Here is a 16,860-nt window from a genome sequence, read left to right as displayed (position 1 = left end):
CGTCCTCGGTTTCAGGTCGCATCGTCAACTGTAAAATTCCCACGTTTTGGCGACTATTGCAAGACGCCCTCCTCAGGGTGTTTGTTGACTGTGACATCGACCACGGAAGCCTACGTTTACATTTAAGTTACTCTTCATTTACTCATTTATTCGAATTTGCATGCCTTACACAGGTTGAACATTAGTAAAACCGACAAACGGCACGGATTCCTGGCTGGAAAAGAGAAAGAAATGTCCTATGGACATGTGTCCGAAAATGGACGGTGTGAGTGTAACGACAACAATATCGTGCAGGAAAATAGTACAGAGCTGCGTGGCACCCACGTCACAACAAATTTTCAAAAAAATGGCTGTTAGCACTATGGGACTTAAAACCGCTCGGCCTCCGCGGCCGGCAACAAATTTTCAACGTGGACTGCATGGGATTGTAGGTGGTACGGATAGTAGCGGTTGTCATGCAGCATAGTCATAATCGTACTTTGGCTGACGCCGTGTTGACGGACAAATTGCATAAAGCTTTCTCTGGGGTTCGTCTCAAAACCTTGTACAGCCTGGTCCTCCAGATCTGGTGAACGCACAGTCCGTCGCCTCCATGCACGTTCGTCTGTCTGAAACAACCTGTGATCACACAGACACCCAAAATAGGCTTGAAATGTAGTCTGATGTGGTTTGTGTCTGTGATGGTGGTCCATTGATAGAGACCGGGCCAAATATCTCACGAAATAAGCATCAAACGAAAAAACTACAAAGAACGAAACTCGTCTTCTGGCACCGCGCGCCGCGGAATTTGAATCCCCGCCAAACGTCATGGACGTCGAAGACCCCTAGTGGTCTCTGCATCATCGCGCCGTAAGCTGTGGCGGCGCGCGCGTACTGGCCTGCATGTAGTGTGAGGGCACCACAGTGGAACACGTGGTTCCAACGGCCAATAGTGGCGCCCAGATTGAGTATTTAAGAGCCGGCCTCTCGCACTGCCAGCGATGTCTTCGAGGCCATCCTCTCTCGCCGTATTCACCGCCACCTTAACCAGCACCGCCTCCTTCCTCTCACCCTATGTGGCTTCCGGCCTTCCTTCTCCGCCGGCGACCAGCTCCTTAACCTTACCAATCTTCTTTCCCTCCAACTTAACTCCCGTCGCTCCAGAACGCCGCTCCAGAACGCCTATGACCGTGTCTGGCATCCCGGGCTCCTCTTTAAACTCCAGACCTATGCTCTCCCCATCAACTTCATCGGTCTTGTTGCTTTCTTCCTCTCCCATCGTCCCTCCTATGTGACTATCCACAATTCCAACTCGCGTACTTTCTACCCCTCTGCCGGCGTGCCCCAAGGTTCTGTCCTTTCCCCTCTCCTATATCTCCTGTACTCTGCCGATATGCCCAAACCTCCCCCTCCTGTTCATCTTCTCCAGTTCGCTGATGACAGCGCCTTCCTAGCCCTTTATCCTACCCTTCAACAGTCCCAACGTACCCTCCAAACCCATCTTGACCTATTCACCGCTTGGTGCAACCAGTGGTTCCTCCATGATAATCCCTTCAAGACCCAGGTGATAATCATAGGCCGCACCACCCGCTCCTTCCGCCTCCATGATTTCTACCTCACCATTAATGGCCGTCCTATCCACCTAACTCCTACCCTCAAATACCTTGGCCTCACACTCGACCGCCACCTCACCAGGACTCCCCATCTCCTTACCATCCAAAACAAAGCTCACAACCGTCTCCGCCTCCTGAAACTCCTGTCCAGCCGGACGTGGGGTCTGCATCCTTCCACCATCCTTCACACCTACAAATCCTTGATCCGCCCCATCCTTTGTTATGCCAGCGTCACTTGAATTTCCGCCCCACCCCGGTTCTATAAAGCCCTCCAAATCCTCGAATGCCATGCACTCCGCCTCGCCTTCCGCATCCACCTTCCATCCCCCACGCGCATCCTCTACGACCCCATCGCCTTCCCCTACCTTGTCCTTTTCCTTGAACACATCCACACACTATATATTGTCCGCTGCCTTGATCCCCCTCACCCCCTGGTGTCTCCCTTCCTCTCCACCCCCAACCAGTTGCCGCACCTTTACCGTTGTGTCCCACCCTCTCTCCATCTGCACACCCTCCATCTTGTTTCCCAACACAACTTCCACCATCTACCCCTCCCGGATGATGAGCTTCGCCTTGACATCTACCCTTCCTACCAACTCTAACCCCATCTTCCTGCCTCCTCCTCAGGGCTCCCTCTCCTCCTCCTCCCTCCTCCTGAGCGGCTTCCCCCTCCTACTCCCCCACCATCTTTGTGTCTCCTTTCAGTGTCTCTGCACTCCCTCCTGCCCTGTCTTCCCTATTCCTCTCCCGCCCCACGTGTCTCCTGCCTCTTCGTGAACCCACTGATGCCCCTCCTCTCTTCATCCCGCCTCTTCCCCAGCTTCCCCATGCTCTCCCCTTCTTTTCCATCCTCTCTGACCTTTCCCTCGGCAGGTCCCACCTGGCAGTTTTATTCTTCGTCGTGTGTGCTCCAAGTGGGTTTTAAGTGTGTTGTTCCAACAAGTTTTTAATACTGTGGCCGACCTTTAACCTGTGCATGCGCATTCAGTGTCTTCTCTGTGTTTTAAGAATCGCCAACTGTGTTTTTTAACTTTCTGGTGACTTTTTTAACTGTCTCCCATGAACGTCTCCATGTCCGTGTATTTTTACCTCCATTTTCTCCCCCTACTCTGTTTTATGTTCCCCTTTTTTATCTCCTTTGTATGTATCATTTTATTCTTTTTTTAGTTGTCATGTCACTCGGCTGAAGAGCGGCGGATTGTGCTGCTGACAGCCCTTCCCTGCCCTAACGGGGCAGGGGAATGAAATCACAATAAAGAAAAAAAAACTGCCAGCGAGTCTAATCGTTACGTGAGACCCGACACATCGCCTCGACAGGACAGCGTGTTCATCGTACTTTCATCTCGTTAATCGTCGACGTCTTGGATTCGTTTAGTTGTCTGTGTCACTCCGTTGCGTCTTGCGTCTTGCCCTCGTAAGGTCTTTCTCCATCGTCCGTCGTTGTTTCGTGCCCGTCCTTTCCGTCCGTTTGTTTGTGCACGGACTGCTCTCCATTTCCCGCCACGCTTTCTCAACGGTCGTGGTTACAACAGGTTAGAACACGTCTAGCTTGAAGGGAGAAACCAGATGGCGCTATGGTTGGCCCGCTAGATGGCGCTGTCATAGGTCAAACGGATATCAACTGCGTTTTTCTAAATATGAAACCCCCATTTTTTATTACATATTCGTGTAGTGCGTACAGAAATATTGATGTTTTAGTCGGACCACTTTTTTCGCTTTGTGATAGATGGCGCTGTAATAGTCACAAACGTGTAAGTACGTGGTATCACGTAACATTCCACCAGCGCGGACGGTATTTACTTCGTGATACATTACCCGTGTTAAAATGGACTGTTTACCAATTGCGGAAAAGGTCGATATCGTGTTGATGTATGGCTACTGTGATCAAAATGCCCAACGGGCGTGTGCTATCTATGCTGCTCGGTAACCTGGACGACATCATCCAAGTGTCCGCACCGTTATCCTGATAGTTACGTTATTTAAGCAAAGAGGAAGTGTTCAGCCACATGTGAAACGTCAACCACGACCTGCTACAAATGATGATGCCCAAGTAGGTGTTTTAGCTGCTGTCGCGGCTAATCCGCACATCAGTAGCCGACAAATTACGAGAATCGGGAATCTCAAAAACGTCGGTGTTGAGAATGCTACATCAAAATCGATTGCACTCGTACCATATTTCTATGCACCGGGAATTGCGTGGCGACGACTTTGAACGTCGTGTACACTTCTGCCACTGGGGACAAGAGAAATTACGGGACGATGGCAGATTTTTGCACACGTTCTATTGAGCGACGAAGCATCATTCACCAACAGCGGAAACGTAAACCGGCATAATATGCGCTACTGGGCAACGGAAAATCCACGATGGCTGCGACAAGTGGAACATCAGCGACCTTGGCGGGTTAAAGTATGGTGCGGCATTATGGGAGGATGGATAATTGGCCCCAATTTTATCGATGGCAATCTAAATGGTGCAATGTATGCTGATTTCCTACGTAATGTTCTACAGATATTTCACTGCATGACAGAATGGCGATGTATTTCCAACACGATGGATGTCCGGCACATAGCTCGCGTGCGGTTGAAGCGGTATTGAACAGCATATTTCATGACAGGTGGATTGGTCGTCGAAGCACCATACCATGGCCCGCTCGTTCACCGGATCTGACGTCCCCGGAAAGTTGAAGGATATTTGCTATCGTGATCCACCGACAACGCCTGACAACATGCGTCAGCGCATTGTCAATGCATGTGTGAACATACGGAAGGCGAACTACTCACTGTTGAGAGGAATGTCCTTACACGTATTGCCAAATGCATTGAGGTTACCGGATATCATTTTGAGCATTTATTGCATTAATGTGGTATTTGCAGGTAATCACGCTGTAACGGCATGCGTTCACAAAGGTAGATGTCTCACATTGGAACAACCGAAATAAAATGTTCAAACGTACCTAAGTTCTGTATTTTAATTTAAAAAACCTACCTGTTACCAACTGTTCGTCTAAAATTGTGAGCCATATGTTTGTGACTATTACAACGCCACCTATCACAAAGCGAAAAAAGTGGTCCAACTAAAACATTCATATTTCTTTCCGTACTACACTAATATGTAATAAAATGGGGGTTCCTATTTAAAAAACGCAGTTGACATCCGGTTGATCTATGGCAGCGCCATCTAGCGCGCCAACCATAGCGCCATCTGGTTTCCCCCTTCAAGCTAAACAAGTTTCGTTCCTTGTAGTTTTTTCGTTTGACGCTTATTTCGTGAGATATTTGGCCCGGTCACGATCAATGGACCACCCTGTATAAGTGTTGCCTCTTGAACGTTTCCGTCTGCTGGGCCGTACGCAAACACCATCTCGGCTTGTTCTGGACATGAATACGGGACCAGCCTGCTGTTTAGAGTAAGCTGCCAAATCACACATCCTGCAACACACAAGGAACACACGTCACGTGGTCAGAGGAACTGTCATTAGTCAGCACCATCTACCATGACGACAACGTATTTCCGGATAGATGTTCATTGGACTTTGTTTCCTCCATTTCCAGACAGGCATCTGTCCCTGCAGTTCGTTTGTTTTAATGATGTTCATCCTGTTTAAATGCGAGGACGCTGAAAGCAGACTGGAATGAGGCGACAGCGCCGTGGAGTCACGCAGGCCACCACCCTTGTTGGAAAGGACGCCGGGAGACGCACAGGTTAGTGGCTCGCATGTCACTGGACAGTCTTTTGTAGTGCTGCCAATGGACACCAGAGGCACTGCAGGCAAACACGGATAAGACCTCCTGTGGTGCAAGGCCACAGCCAGGACCATTTCTACAAACCAGAACTGAAATGAAAAGGAACGCTGTTTTTAGAAAAGTCCAAGAAGGCACTTTGGTACACAAAACGTAGAAAGCTGTATTTTCCCCAGAAAGCGCCGGATGTCGCAGTAGCTATCTGAAAATTGGGGTGGGAACCCGCAATTTTGGGACACTTTCTAGGCGTGAGGCGCTGCTGGACATTGACATCACAAAGAACAAATGATTATGCAACAAAAGAACTACCAGACCAGTATTGGCTAATATGAACGACAGAGAAACTGAACTGTGCCGACGAGACTGAAAGAGAATGAGATGCCTATTTTAGTGTTAAACAGTTGGATGTGCGTTACTGGTTAATCACCCTGCGAAGGTGAAGAGAGTTTAATAAGGAAGATTTTTACCGGTTAGAATACAGTAATGATCTAAAACCTGGAAATGCGTTTCCCTTTTAGCGAACACTCAGTATAAACCTACTTCTTCGTAGAGAGGATTCACCGCTTCATCTTGATCTCCAAGAGCTGGGTTGCGGTGCCACCAGACCAAATGTTTCAAAGATTTCGGGCTGAGCTGCACTTAGCTGTTGGCGAGGGTCATTTAGTGTGCCGCTAATGACTGACACTGTAGGCACTGCAGCCTCCATCTACAATTTGCAGTGGTAAGATCGAGTTGTAACAGCGAAGCGATACGTGGGATATTATAAGGCTATTTTTTTTATTACTTCATAACTTCTAGCTTCACTCTCAAGGCATGCATTCAGATTCACTGACCAGCTTGCTTTCAAATCCGACTGCAGGTTCAACGCATTCCCATCTTAGGTAATATTTATCTTGTCTATTAGCGTCACAACAATCGTGGTTCAACTTCGCATTTGCAGTGTTTCATTTACACGGCTATCAGAATGTTCCCCGGACCCTTTATCGTATGTGGCAAGATAATAGTAGAACAATATCATCGTTTGTCAATTGTATTCATTAACAGAATAAACCGCATTAATTCTGATTTTGTTTCGTTTAATAGTCATTTAATTCTTAACTCAATATTTTGGAGAGTGTTTAATTAACGTATGGCACACGCAGGGTCGAATTTTCACATCTCCAACTTCAATCACACGACTCTAAGCTACCATTTTCTGTTGTGTTTTGATGCAGCTTGTTGTTATACACATTTCCAGTTTCTTCAAAATTTATGGCGCGTTTGAAATGTTAGATCGTGTGGGGTTGGCATGATAAGGACAGCTTTCAGCATACAACCGCACCGCACCGCAGTTTGGCGACATTCACCATAAACGAAACAGTTCATTTTCGACTGTCTTACAGATCGTGAAAGTCTGGATAGCTTCACCAGCGTGTTGTCCTATGGCTGCAAAAGCAGAATACAGACTGATGGGCTTCAGTCGCACAAGTAAACGCAGGAACCTTGCTTAGGTTATGTACTCGCTTACGTTTGGTATAGCAGGGCAGACATTTCTGGGACCTCTTCTCCTGTTGCCGGAACACTGGTTTGCGGCGATGTTGCCTTGTTACTGTTTCGCTGAAGTCCTTTTCAAATGATCTTACCAGTGACATAGAAACGAGTATATAGTTTGAAAACTGGTTGTTTGAACTTCCAATGTTTAACTTGATATTATTACAATTCGGTTATTTTCGCGTACTAGTTAGCACAGGGTTGCTACAAAGATGCAGTTCTGTACCTAGTGTCGATTGCGAACAACTTAGCTACCTTATGGGTAGTCTGTGAGGTATCCAGGAGGTCTTCTTTCAGTTCTGTATGATTTGACCAATCAGGTCACTGAACTTTCTACCTCCCCCCACCTCCCCCTCGCTGAGAAACCTACAGGATGAATTTAAGGTGAGACACTCGTGCTTCAATCTTAAATTACGTTCAAAAAAGTTTTAACGGATAGTTTACTCTTAGATCCGAAAACGAATTCGCTGTATGCGAATTACGTGTATGTCTAGGAAATATTTTAAACAGTGGAAATTCCAGGATGGAATGTAGCAATATTATGAGAAGGAAAGTTGCTGCGCACCATACAAAAAAAAAAATGGCTCTGAGCACTATGGGACTTAACTTCTAAGGTCATCAGTCCCCTAGAACTTAGAACTACTTAAACCTAACTAACCTAAGGACATCACACACATCCATGCCCGAGGCAGGATTCGAACCTGCGACCGTATCGGCCGCGCGATTCCAGACTGTAGCGCCTTTAACCGCTTGGCCACCACGGCCGGCTCGCACCATACAGCGGAGATGCTGAGTCACAGGTAGGCACAATCCAGAACCTACCTCCTATATAAAAGATCTGACCCTTCTATCACACGGTGCCCTGCTCGTCACTATTGATGCCACTCCCCCCCCCCCCCCCCCTCCTCCCCCCGTACACTGACATTCCTAACGCCCAAGGCCTTACCGCTATTGAACACCACCTTTCCCAACGCCCAACGGATTCCATCCAACAACCCCCTTCTAGTCGCCATGACCAACAGTATCCCCACCTACAACTACTTCTCCTTTGGAGGAATTACCTTCAGACAAATCCGGGGTATGGCTATGGGCACCTGCATGGCACCATCTTATGCCAATCTATTCATGGGCCATCTAGAGGAATCCTTCCTAAACACCCAGAATTCTAAACCCCTCACCTGATGCTGACTCATTGATGACATCTTTGCTATCTGGATCGAAGGTGACGACGCCCTATCCACATTCTTCCAGAACCTCAAAAACTTCTCCCCAATTTGCTTCACCTGGCCCTACCAATCCAACAAGCCACTATCCAAGATGTTGATCTCCACCTCAAAGATGGCTACATCAGTACCTCCAACCCCATCAAACCTACTAACCACCAGCAGTACCTCCACTTCGACAGCATTCCATATCATGAAGTCCTTCCATACAGCCTAGCCACTCATGGTCATCGCATCTGCTGTGACGAGAAGTCCCTCTCGAAATATATGGGTCTCACTGAAGCCTTCACTGACTATAATTATCCTCCCAACCTTGTACAAAAACAAATCTCCCATGCCTTATCTTTCCAGTCTCCCACCATCTCCCAATGTCCCACCATACAGCCACAGAGGAGCGTCCTCTCATAAATCAGTACCACCCAGGACTGGAGCAACTGAAATACATTCTCCACCAAGGTTTCGATTACCTCTCGTTGAGTCGTGAAATGAGAAATGTCCTACCCATTATCCATCCCACCCCTCCCACAGTGGTATTCCACCAGCCACCAAATCTACACAATATACTCGTCCATCCTTACACAAGCCTTGCTCCCAATCCCTTATTTCATAGCTCACGCCCCTGTAGTAGACCTCCCTCCACCACCTGCTCCAGTCTGGTCACTAACATCAGCTATCCACCAAAGGCAGGTCTACCTGTGAAGCCAGTCATGTGGTGTACAAGCTAAGTTGCAACCACTGGGCTGCATTCTGTGTAGGCATGACAACTAACAAGCTGTCTGTCTGCATGAATGGCCACCGACATACTTTGATCAAGAAGCAAGTGGACCTCCCTGTTGCTGAACACGATGACAAACATATCCTTGATTTCTATGAGTGCTTCACAGCCTGTGCCACACGGATCTTTCCCACCAACGCCAGCTTTTCTGAATTGCACACTTGGGAACTTTCCCTGCAATACATCCTACAATCCCATAACTCTCCTGGCCTCAACCTTCGTTAGTCACTGTCCTCACCCATCCAACACCTTCCCCATTCCCATTCCAGCACTACACAGCAGTGATTCCACCACCATAGCCAGTCTTTTTATTTCTCTCCTTTCCCGCTACTTCCCTCCTCTCCACCTCTCCCCTGCCCTCCGCCTAACCTGCAACACTTCACTGTGCACCACCCCCACCCTTCTCCTCCATGCCCCAGCCTCCTCCTTACCCCAACCCAGTCGCCACTCCTATCATACACTGGTGCTGCTGCTCACTGTGTGGTTTCAGTTGCCTGAGACTGCAGTCATTATGTGAGTTGGGTTGTGCGTGTATATGTGTGTCTATGGTTGACAATGCCCAAGCTGAAAGCTTTAATTGTGAAAGTGTTTTTGTTGTGCCTACCTGTGACTCAGCAACGCCGCTATATGGTGAGCAGCAGCTACGAAATATTTGAAATATGGGTTACTCAAGGGGCTGTGGCACACTGACAAATGCCAGACTGGTTAAGACAATACCTGTCTGTCAGAGACTTGCATCTCATGCACTGCTGGCAAGATGGTTTAATGGCAAGACACAAAATTCAAATGAAAGTGTGCACAGTGTCATCTGGTCCACGTATCCCAGAGGCAAAGAAAAGATACTCTTGGGTCGTGTAGAAGTTGTTTCCCAGTTCGATATGGGATATTTAAAAAAAAAAAAAAAAAAAAAAAGATTCAAATGGCTCTGAGCACTATGGGACGTAACATCTGAGGTCATCAGTCCCCTAGACTTAGAACTACTGAAACCTAACTAACCTAAGGACATCACACACATCCATGCCCGAGGCAGAATTCGAACCTGCGACCGTAGCAGCAGCGCGGTGCCAGACTGAAGCGCCTAGAACCGCTCGGCCACCGCGGCCGGCGATATTTCAAAACTGAAGAAAGCAGGAGTCAGAGCACTCCTTTACTATCCTTCGTCCCCCCTGCCTCAAGAAGAATATATGCTCTTCTAGACATCAACGACTAATACATCAGTCCACAAGATGCTTTCTGAAGAATGGCAAATTCAAGGAAAAGGCTACCCTGGTCTTGAAATTGAAAGAAGGTGACGATGTACAGGAGCAGGAAAGGAAAACGTACGGTGCTGGTGAATTTTAATTGGTGTATGGCTTGTAATAGCACTCACTATTTAATAAAATTTTAAAATCCATTTTTCCGTAAGTTAGTTCTTTCTAACTTCTGTGCCAACTTTCTTATTCCAAATATTAACGAATGTCAATGAAATTTTTGAAGAAAGTAGTCTTTAGGTATTTGGAAACTTCATGCCTGAATATTATCAAAAATGTAGTTTGTCTGTTTTATTATCACATGTATAGGCAGGTAATTAGAGAAAATTTGTTTCAAACTCGAGAAAAGTAAATTACTAACATTTCTCGTAAAATGAAAGCAAGGAAGTGTAGAACAATGTCTTGTGAATGTTCCTAAAAAATCTGCAATGTGAAGATTGAGGTCTGAGTACCAAGAGATGGTTTTCAAAAATACTGTTAAGAATCGTGTTAAAAAAATTTAAAGCTCAAAAACCAATTAAGTTCCAGACTTCAAAACTTGGGTATTGCTACACATTTACTGACAAACATGATGTAAAAATTCGGTATAAATCGACAAAGCGGAAGAAAGTTTAATTTTTGAAGGGAATCTCCCCTTGAAGTAAGCCCTCTTGTGTCCCGCCGTGCTGGAAGATCGCGTTTGCTGTCGAAATGGTGCAGATTGCTGTTTGCAGGACGGTGAGATGTATATAAGTAGCTTCGCTGATACAGGAAGTGCACACCCGCAATATGATTTTGTTTGTTGTTCACAACATACATGCGGTTCATGCGTAACTATTTTCTTGATTCGCATCACGAGGTTGCTGTTGGACAAGAGTGTGTGTGAGGCGAATACGTTTAGAAGCTTGACAAAGAATCTGACTGCTGTCATCTCATTGCACGGACTTTTCAAACGCTCCTCGTATGTAAGCGATCAATATTGCAGGATCAAAGGTTAATGTAAGTGCGAGATAAGTCAATGCAGATGTTAAACGCTGTTACATTGATGACCAGTGTAGCTGCCAGAATGTTGAGTGGAAGCATGCAAAAGTGCGTATGTTGTTTTGTACAGGTGGCGGATGGCAGTTTGTGGGATGGAGTTCCATGCCTGTTGTACTTGGTCGGTCATTAGAGGGGCGGTTAGGGCTGGTTGAGGATGACGCTGGTGTTGACGTCCGATGATGTCCCATATATGGCTGATTGGAAACAGATCTGCTGATAGAGCAGGCCAAGGTAACATGTCGACACAATATATAGCATGTTGGGTTACAACGGCGGTCTGCCTGGAAAACACCCCCTGGAATGCTGTTTAGCAAAGGCAGCTCAACACGTCGAATCCTATATTCAAATACAAATTTGCATTTAGGGACATGGAATAACCATGTGCTCCAGTCGTCATACAAATTTGCACCCCAGACCATAATTCCAGGTGAATGTCCAGTTTGCCTAGCACGCAGACAGGTTGATTGGTTCAAATGGTTCAAATGGCTCTGAGCACTATGGGACTCAACTGCTGTGGTCATAAGTCCCCTAGAACTTAGAACTACTTAAACCTAACTAACCTAAGGACATCACACACATCCATGCCCGAGGCAGGATTCGAACCTGCGACCGTAGCGGTCGTGCGGTTCCAGACTGTAGCGCCTTTAACCGCTCGGCCACTCCGGCCGGCTGACAGGTTGGTTGCACGCCCTCAAATGGCCTTCTTCTATCCAACACACGGCCATTACTGGCACCGAGGCTGGACCAGCTTTCATCAGGAAACACAATAGAACACAACCTCGTCCTCCAGTGAGCTCTCGCTTGACACCACTGAGGTCGCAAATGGTGGTCATTCGGGGTCAGTGGAATGCACGCTACAGGGAGTGTGGCTCGGAGCTGTCCTGTCCGGAACCTGGTACAATGCGACCGCATATTCTCGTGATCATCGCTGCCAGCAATCTTGTCATGTCTTTATGTAATATCACAGAAGGAACATACAGCTTCTCGTAGCACTGTTGCACGACCTTGTTCAAACTCGGTGAAGTGTTGATAACGGCATCTTTGTCACATGAACATCCACCCATCACATCTAATCTCAAAGGTAACTAACGCTCAAGTTAGTGTGTACATAAAGCAAACCTGATCTGCATTCTCATAGTAGCGCTACTATAGCCACACTTAAACGACTGGCGCCAAGTTTGAATAGATGTCATTTTGTAGAAACAGCCTACCAACTTCCGTTTATGGTCGCACACCCTATCCTGCTGTTGCTATATTTTTGCGTCAATGTATTTTACCGCTGATCTTCCAATAAGGCTTTATCGCGCAGGGGATAATCGTGTCAAGCGGTGGGTTGGGAGATTTGTAGAAAGAAGATTATCGTACTGGTAGGATGCGATTCGATATTGTTGTCGTTATGGTCTTCAGTCCAAAGACTGGTTTGACGTAGCCCTCCATGCTGCTCTATCCTGCGCAAGCCTCCTCACCTGTGTGGGTCGTTACAACGAATAGCCTTCTGAATCTCCTTACTGTATTCACCTCTTGATCTCCCTCTGCGATTTTTACCCCCCGAACTTCCCTTGAACACGTCTCAGAAAGTGTCCTACCAATTGTGACCCCTTCTTCTAGTCAGGTTGTCCCTCAAATTTCTTTGCTCCTCAGTTCTGTTCAGTACCTTCTCATTAGTTATGTGATCTTCCCATCTGATCTTCAGCAGTATTCTGTAGCATCACATTTCAAAAACTTATATTCTCTTCTTGTCCAAACCCTTTATCGATCATGCTTCACATCCATATATGGCTATACTTCATACAAATACTTTAGGAAAGACTTCCTATCACTTAAATTTACGAGGGCTATTCCGAAAGTAAGGTCCGATAGGTCGCGAAATGGAAACCACGGTAAAAATCAAAAATGTTTTATTTGCAACAGTTAGATACACCTTGCAGCTACTTATCTCCATAGTCGCCGACCCGACTTAGACGTGTATCGTAGCGTTGTACCAACTTTCCCATACCCTCGCTATAGAAGGCAGCCGCCAGTGCTCTCCGCCAATTCTCTACGCTGACCTACGGCTCGTTGTCTTGTGCCGAAATGTTGTCTTCATAACCAGCGGTTCATGTGACCAGAGCTGAAACTCAGAGGGAGACAATTACGGGCTGTATTGTGGGTAATCTCACATTTCCATTTGAAAACGATGCAGGAGCATCTTCATTGCCCCTGCAGAATGCGGCTGAGAATTGTCTTGAAGACGAAACAGCACGACAGTTATGTAATGTTAGCTGCATAGCTTCAGGGGAAATTTCTCACCAGGCCCCCGTACTTGGCGACAGACACTATTTTCTAGACATCTTTACGCACTCACTGCGAGCTCAGAAATGAGAAGAGCGACGTGATGCTAACTGGGGTTATACTAGAGACACTACCCAACACATCTGTGCAAAGCTTTATCGGATTTTCATAGTCGTTTCCATTTCGTGACCGATCGGACCTTACTTTCGGAATAGCCCTTGTATATTCAGTGTTAACAAATTTCTTCAGAAACATTTTTCTTGAATTGCCAGTCTACATTTTATATCTTCTCTACTTTGGCCACCATCAGTTAGTTTACTGCCCGAACAGAAAAACTCATTTATTACTCTAGGTGACTCTTTTCCCAATCTAATTTCCTCATCATCACCTGATTTAATGCAACTACATTCCATTACCTTTGTTTGGATTTTGCTGATGTTCCTCTTCTACCCCGCAAGACCGCACTGTACTTGCGGTATGTTTTGGGAGGCGACAGGCGACTCTTGAGTTACTGCACTGACCGCAATCACTTTACCCGGTAACCATTCCACTTGACTCCCTGCCCCATGGGTCTACTAAATTGGATTTGCCCTTTAACTGTGTTCGTTGTTGATAGCTTTCATTAGAGGTTATAACAGTAATCAGAATCTAAATGACCTTGAAAGCTGAAACAGTATTAATGAAATGGTAGCCCTGCCATTAATTTTGTTAACTGTGTTGATGGGTGATTAATATGGCAGCACGGGATCGATTTTTATATAAGAGTTATTGCACTAGTTTATTGATCAAAAAGTGGACGAGGTACATGTTAACAGTGATTACAAAATGAACGTCTGAAGGCAGCACAAATATACAACGAACAGTTAACAATCCTGTGTGGCGGCTGGTTGGCAAAGACTAACATTTGTCTGACTGAAAAGTTTGCTCTGGCTCAAAATATGGATAACACAATCTGAAATTATCTAACACTGACTTGACCTTGATGGATTTATTCTACAAAGAAGTCATACTACATTGATGTAGCTGAGAACAAGTGGTGAGACTGTGATCTTTTGTACCCTAAAAAGCCGGAGGAGCAATAAAATACCCACTTCCTGCCTCAGGTGACGGTCCTGTTCCAAGTGTCTGCAGAGCAGTGATGCGCGGCGCCTGTAATTCTCTATCGTGGTTACGAAATATGCAAAGTCACGGCTGGTGACCTGTTAGACGGATCCCAATTGCTCTCTAACAGAGCCCTGAAATCTCGGCAGATTCCAAGCGTGTGATATTCCCGTTCGCCGTTCATACGATGGACCAACTTGACTCACTTACATGGCAGTGCACACAAGGACATCAAACTTCAGAGCGGCAGAGCTGTCACGAATAAGAGGTCTGAACTATCGGTACAGCTAAGTCCTCACCACAGGCTCCCCAATCAAGATCAGTGCTAGGGCAAAATCAACCCCAGGGCAAGTGTCCCTAGTGCAACCAACTTACAGCACAAGTCAAGATCAGAATCCTCCCCTGCCCGGAATCTGATTGAAAAGACCCACTCCTTCCCGGAGTCTGACTCTGGAGACCCACTCCTGCCCAGAGTCTGAACCAGAAGACCCGCTCCAACACGGAACCGCGCGACTGCTACTGTCGCAGGTTCGAATCCTGCCTCGCGCATGGATGTGTGTGATGTCCTTAGGTTAGTTAGGTTTCAGTAGTTCTAAGTTCTAGGGGACTGATGACCACAGATGTTAAGTCCCATAGTGCTCAGAGCCGAGCCCCGCTCCAACAAGCAGTCTGAATCGCGAGACCAAGTTTCTCTCGCCTTCATTTCCGATCAAACCTCACTAAACTCCACAGAAGCACTCCCGCAACCAGTCCCACAAGGATTTCATGCCAGTCACAAACGCTATGAGTTCCACGTCTCCCCTCTAACTCATCTGCTATAATCATCAGCCAGTCTTAATAAAAGTTAAAGTGATCAACACATTTATCATGGATATCATTATCTGAATGGCCTGAACGTTACCACGTCTCCAACGAGGGGTCTGGCAAAACTAAGAGAAGTGCTTTTGTATCCCAACACAGATCATTTCGGACCCGCCATAAATGTTGCATTCCTTCCAAAATTATTTTGAAGGCCGTTGGCTCCCCAGAAAACTCTGCAGGCGAAGGTACAACACAACCTGACGGCTCCCTCGATAGCGTCTCTTCCACACTGCTTTCTCCACGGAAACTCGCAAATTTGTTCGGCGTCCATCCCTGTTCACAAGCTTGGTTTACAGTCTGTCGTAATACATTGGCTGGGCGACCTATATTTCTCTTGTGCCCCTGACTCCTGTTGCGGCAAGAGGCGCCTGGCAGGTAGGTCCAGGTAGGCCGTTTTTCGCCTCTTCAACCGAACGCATTGTCCGCACACGGTGGGAGATATTCTTGGGCCCAGCATTCTGTCCCCAGTAAGTGTTTCGAGATGTTCCTTTCCCTAGTAGCTGCATGTGGCTTTCAAGCCTCAAACAACCACTGCACGATTTACTGTTAAATGACCAAACTGCCACCTTGTTCTCAACTCCAGGAAAATACTACTCGAAGGAGAGGTACCATAAGGATCCCGCATGTTTTAACAATACACATACTACCGTTAATGTCTGGTTGCGATGATAACTTCCTGCAGTTTGACAAACACGATGTCTTGGGTAAAAAATCATCCCCACATTGTACCCATTGGTACTGAGAATAGTGAGAGATTGACTTGCCCTCTCCCAAACTACCGTTCAAGCCACTGTCCATTCTTCTGTTCAACTGCTCTTCAAAATCCTTTGCTGTCTCTGACATAGTTACCATGGCATCGAAACACTTCAAAGTTTTTATTTCTTCTCCTTGAACAGTAATTACTTCTAAAAATTTTTCTTTGGTTTCTTTCACCACTTGCTCAATGTGCAGATCGAGTAATGTTGGGAATAGGCTACGATCCTGCCTCACTCCCATCTCAATCACTGCTTCCTTTTCATGCCCCTTGCCTCTTATAACTGTCATCGTGTTTCTGTATAAGTCTCAAATAGCCTTTTGCTCCCTGTATCCTACTCCAGCTACCTTCAGAATTTCAAAGAGAGTATTTCATCCAACGCTGTCAAAGTTTTCTTTAAGTCTATAAATGCTATAAACGAAAGTTTGCCTTTCCTTAAACTATCTTCTGAGGTAAATGGTAGTGCCAGTATTGCTTCGCAAGTGTTCCCATTTCTCTCGAATCCAAACAGATGTTCCCTGATATCGGCTTCTACATGTTTTTCCATTCTTCCGTGAATACTTCATGTTACTACACGCATCAAACAAAGTTTTGCGTAACCCCAGTTCCCAGAACTTTTGAATATAAACATTGATAGTGGATATTATATCGCAGACACACCCCCTTTGACTGTTCAGAGATGTCACTAAACCCACCCAAAGATGTAAACAACCATGCATGAGCAGCGCTTATTAGACGGAGG

The sequence above is a fragment of the Schistocerca nitens genome, chromosome 4, assembly GCF_023898315.1.
Source record: "Schistocerca nitens isolate TAMUIC-IGC-003100 chromosome 4, iqSchNite1.1, whole genome shotgun sequence".
NCBI classification, from domain to species: Eukaryota; Metazoa; Arthropoda; class Insecta; order Orthoptera; family Acrididae; genus Schistocerca; species Schistocerca nitens.
Note: the sequence above shows the minus strand (reverse complement) of the source record.